We start from the raw sequence: 6,000 nt of genomic DNA, 5'->3' as shown, positions 1-6,000 counted from the left end.
TCAGTTTGGCGGTTCCTCCGGAAATTGGACATAGTACTATCGGAGGACCCAGCTATACCACTCCTGGGAATATACTAAACATTTCTTTAGAACATTAAAATGATGAACCCAATATTTATACAAAGATTATCTAGAGGGCTTTCTTTTTGTTCTACATGTTGTACTGCAGGAGAAAATACATAATTACTTTTTCTTCCTACTTGAATAGGGAGCATGTTATACTATTTGTAGATTTACTTGTCAGAAAGCTACTTATCATATGAACAATGTTATTATTTTGTTCATATAACCACAGGCTCTATGATGAATTATTTCTAAGAAACAATTTAGTTCATTCACAATATCAGATTTTTATAAATGATAAATGCATTGGAAACATGCTTTGAATAAGGAAAGATACCAGGGAAACAAATTTGTTCTAAAATCCTTGACTAAATGTTTTGTATCTATTCAGATGGATACAGGGAAACAATAAATTCCTTGACAGTTTACAAAAATGAGACCCAGAAGATGGATAAACTAATGTGATAAAATAATATGTAGATTTCAACTGACTAGAACAATATTTTTACATCAGTTTTCTTCAAGGACACTACTTCCTCCCACCTGCACTCCAGCATGTATGGAAAGAAATAATTCATTTCATATACAATGAATTTAAATAAATATACTTTGTTAAGGTGATGTGGCTAAAAATGGTAATTATAGCACATCTTTTGAAGTTTAGTTCCTAACACTCTGTTAAGGTAAATATGCCACTATTCTCATAAATTTGTGTCATACATATTCTGCTGTTGTTTTTTGCTTTGGTTTGCAAATATCTGAAGGTCCTCATTCCACTGATAAGAAATTGCTTCGTATATAATATGCTTAATTTTATTATTTTGCCTCAGAATTACAGAGGTACTTAGCTCCTTAATATTATAAAGTGGAACGTCTATGTATGTGACTATGAGTTTCACCTCGGTGTTTCTATTTAATTAAGTGAAATGTGTACTTCCAGAAACAATTGAATATGATACTCAAAGTATATTTAATCTATTAAACACGATGGGAGGAAATGATGGGAAGTTTTCAAATTGTTTAAATACTTAATCTTTAAATATTAACTTAATATTGAATCTGCTAAAATTGAATAATGTAAAAGTGTGAGTGCCATTTTCCTTGTTAATTGTCTTAAGTTTCTCAGTACCTTCTAAGGTAAAATGAAACACATTTAGATGAAGCAAGAATTATACCATTAATAAGGTGATTATTTTCAGGGGTAGTTTTAAGAAAAACATGAGCTTTTGAGCTTGTAAAGTTTTAAGTAGTATAAATATTTTTTTTAATTTGTGAGAGAAATTGTCCAATAATAGGAACAGACTGAAGAAATAAGTCATGGCCTTTCACAGTTGTTGAGAAAGGCAGCAGATGGGCTATAAGCTGCTCATCTAGAGCAAGGTCTATGGAACACCGGATACAAGTTATTCAAATATTGAGAAAGGCAGCAGATGAACTGTAAACTGCTCACCTAGAGCAAGGACTATGGAACACCTGATGGAAGTTATCAACACAGCAAAGGAACAAATGAGATGAGATATATTATGTTAAGAAAACCGAAGTGTGAAAGTCCAATTATGATCTAGGATTGGAATTCAGATCAAGGAACCTGTAGTGGTATTATCTGTCTGCAGTCTTCCAGGAAATGATTTCTCCCTCATTTCTTCCATCTTAATAGAGGGTCCCCTCATCCTTTGTTTCAAGGACTCAAAATGTCATTGATATTCGTATCCTTGATCACATCATCTTCAATTGTCTACTGGCAAATATGAAATCTTCTGTTTACATTCCATGAGGCACATGAGGCTATATATTGGGTGTATGGATTAATTAATTACAATCTCATATCAAGGTTTATAATTCAATACTTAGAAGAGTATTTCCATGTAGCATTCATAGTGGCACAACTTTCCACCTGACTTGGGGCAAGAAGTCTTTATTCAGACTCAAATGCCATGAGGTAATTTAGTTATAAATTTGAGAAGTTAGTCATGATGATTTAAGTTACTATGAGGAATTATTTAACTATTAGGTAAATAGCTTACTAAATTTTCTTGTAACTTAAAAAAATCCCTGTGGTCTTATGTTTGATGGCAATTAAATCTACAATCACAAATATTCAAAGATATCTTTGTTAGTTTTATGTATTATAGTATTAAAATTATAGCTATGGTATTCTGCTAGACAACAACTAGAGAAATTCCTTCAAACTTTTGCCTCTACTGTTAGGCTTGTTTTGCAGAACAAAGCTTTCCCCATAACCTGAGAAGCTAGTTTCTCCAAGAAGCAAAATGATAATATAAGACTGCTCATCTTTGTCAGGTGTCTTTGAGATAAGAGCCAAAGGCTTTTGATAGCCTAGAGTTTTTCTTTATATCTTCTTTGATATTTTCCCAACACCCACCTTTTTTTTTTTTTAATTTGTGTTACTGAGCACCAATTACCTTCTAATACACAATTCTAATGCAGTAATCCCTAAACACATCAGGATTGCTATGGAGGAAGTCAGTACCAGTGTTTTAACAAGTGTCATGAGTAATTTATTTCTTTAACAATTTGAATCACATTGCTAAGATTCAAATACTTATTCATTATACATTTTTATCTCTACTTAAAAATTCAGAAGCAGGGCCAAAGACTTCTGGGACGTTGTGAAATTAAGAACCAGAGAAATAGAGAGTATGGATATATGCACACAATTTTCTCTTTTAGCAAGTGTCACAATTTTATATGCCCCTTAGTGTTATGTTATTAAATTATTTAAATTAAACTTATGCAAGATGAACTGCTCTAGAATATTTTAGTCTCCTTTATCACAAATTTCTATGGAGTTTTGCATTCTACATTTAGCAAAATGAAATGTTTATTGTTAGTTGTTTTCTAAAGCATTAACATTTCTTTGTTAAATCTCATTTAGACTGAGAGGTATTTATTTATACAAATAATTGGTAAATTAACCAGGAAGTTTGAAGTTATTATCAAATGGCATTCCCAATGAAAGAATTGCTACTAGCCTCTATCTGTCCATGCTAGAGTCCACAAAAAGGCTGTAGTAGATAAGTAATGCATTGATACTGGGCTCAAGCAGGGTCAACTATATTCTTACATGGGATGTTTAATGCAAAAGTTTAAAACTACAGATCTCTCTCTCTTAAGATCCTATTTAAAATTAAGTATTTACAATTGGTCATATTCTACCTGGTATGTTGAAATCTATCCTGCAAAAGATTAAAAATGAATGAAATGTGCAGGCAATCTGCAATCTATTTATGAGAGTGATAACAGTTCATTCATTCTTTATCAGACATTCACGGAGGACCATTGTGTTACTTAGGTTACTGGTGTGTTTGAAGGTACTATGAGTGGACTCTGAAGAAAGGACAAGAGCACTCCTGTTCATCAATTTTTAATTTATAATACATTAAAATTGGTATATATAATATAGTAGAGTAAAGCCAATTCTAATAAAATATTTGAACGAAAATGAATGTTAAGTCCAAAGCTTACTAGATTTGGATAAAAGATGCATGATTTGATAAAGTACAAGTTCACATAATAGATAAATGTTTTGTAAATACATAATATTTCAAACATTAAAGAAAATCTAAAATTATCCCTTCACATAGGCAATATATGATCATGCAAAATACATATATACAGTCTCTCTATTTACTTTTCCTCATTTGAATTTTTTCCTATTAGTGACTATAAGAGAAGGAAAAATAGTGATTGTTGGTATGTATTTCCAGCTAAGGTCTACTTTAAAAGATATTTGTTTTTGATATTTAAAAATAGGAGCTAGAGAGCTTCAGAATTCCTAAGTTCAATTCCGAGGGATCCCATGGTTGCTCACTACTATTGGGATTGGGATTTGGTTCCCTCTTCTGGTATACAAGAAGACAAAGCACTCATATACATAAAATACAGAAATAAGTCTTTAAATATTTTCAAAAGTTTTCAAACAATATTATCTTTCATTAAATTAAAGTTTTTAAATATTTTTAAAAGTTTTCAATGTTATCTTTCATTAAATTAAAGAGCCTTGTTTATACATGTAGCTTTTGTGAATGATCATTTGTAGAAATGATTTATTCAGTATCTAATATGTGTTGGACACTTTCACATTTACTTTTTGCTAACACCTTGTTATATCACATACAGAGAGATACCCTGTCTACATGTTAAATGTATGATAAGCTTGATAGCTAAGGAACATTTTGTAATCACTCAGCTATTCTGTGTCAGACTTAGAATTGAAATTCAAGCAGGTCAGATGTCACAGAGACCTAGTCCAATTTTCTTGCTATCTCATCATTCTATACTCAGTGATTATCAACTTCTTTGTGCAAGTGTGTGTGTGTGTGATTTATTTTAACATACCTTGATAAAAGTGTGTTTTGATATCTGGTTGTCTTTTGGGAGATTTCATTTTGTTCAGAATCCATTAATTAAGAATAAGAAAAGTGTGTATGGTGTAGTGACATACAAAATTAATTCCTAAAATTGGAAATTAGCGGTAGGAGGAACTCTAAGCATTCAATGCCAGCCTGATCTACATAGTGAGGTTCAGGACAGCTAGAACTACATAATGGGAACAAAATAAAAATAGGAATGAAAAAAAATATTGTAGTTCTAATTTACAGTAGACATATAAATCAATATAAAACTATTTTTAATGTCATACATAAATCTCACCTAATTTTGATAAAGAAATATTTATCAACTTCTCCAGTTCCAAAGAATTCTGCTGTTATATCTGCCTGTTAGATAAATAAAATGAGTTCAAGAATTATTTTAAATTTAATTTCATATTTCCATTTTTCCCAACAGCTTGAAAACATTAATTTTCTAATGTAAACATTTTCTAGATGTTTAATGCCAAATGAATATAGTCATAATTTTTTATTAGATATTTTCTTTATTTACATTTCAAATATTATCCCCTTTCCCGGTTTCCCTCCCTCCCCAAAACACCCTATCACATCCTCCCTCCCCTGCTTCTATTAGGGTGTTCCTCCACCCACCCATCCAATCTTAAACAAGTATTATACTGATAAATTCTACTATAGGAATTGATTTGATAAGAGCACCAGATAACACATTAGATGAAAATTTTAGCATTTCAAACATGAAGAAAAACTGAACATATGAGGAACATATACACATTCTATATACACATGTGCATACAATTTCCCCATTTGATCTTTTTCCTTTTCTTGATTATAAGAGAAGGCAAATGATCATTGTTTTTCACATCCACGTGTGCCTTAAAAAATCTCCTCACTGAACCAAAATCCAAAGAAAATTTATCTTGAAAACTATTAAAGATAGAGAACCAGGGAAAAATGAATAAACAACCTTGCCTTTGCAGAATTTGAGGGTTCTTAGTGGGAAGATTCGCTTCATTGGCGCTAAACCATGTAGCTAACAGAAAGCTTGCCCCTGTTCTAAAGAATCTGAATAATGAACGAGAACACAATGACATAGCAGGAAATGATAGGAAAGGTAAGTATTAAAATGAAAACTAGGGACATCATTCAATAAATGTGCTCCACAGTAAAAATAGTGTCAGGGTATTATTAAGGCATCTCATTTCTGCACCCAATCTCACAACATTCTTATTTAGCAAACTATGTTTTATTACATGCATTATTTTATAAAGTTGTGAGGTATTTACTTCTTCCAGAAACTATTTTCCAGGCAGGCCTAAATGTGAGAGCTTTACCTGAAGACATATTACTCATCTGTCATTAAGGCACCGTCACCGCAGTGATGTATGGTCCCAATACATCATCAGATTGCCATCACACCCATGATGTATTACTTACACCGAGAGAGCTGTCAGGAACAGGTTGTGGAAACTCAGCAACTTTTAATATATTCTTTTTTAAAAGATAATAAACATTTCTTTTCATGAAAAACTCCATGGCGAATGTACTTTGACTCAAAATGTAATTT

Source organism: Mastomys coucha, unplaced genomic scaffold (assembly GCF_008632895.1).
Source record: "Mastomys coucha isolate ucsf_1 unplaced genomic scaffold, UCSF_Mcou_1 pScaffold8, whole genome shotgun sequence".
Taxonomy (NCBI): Eukaryota; Metazoa; Chordata; class Mammalia; order Rodentia; family Muridae; genus Mastomys; species Mastomys coucha.
The sequence above is the reverse complement of the archived record's forward strand: the minus strand, read 5'-3'. Positions refer to the sequence as shown.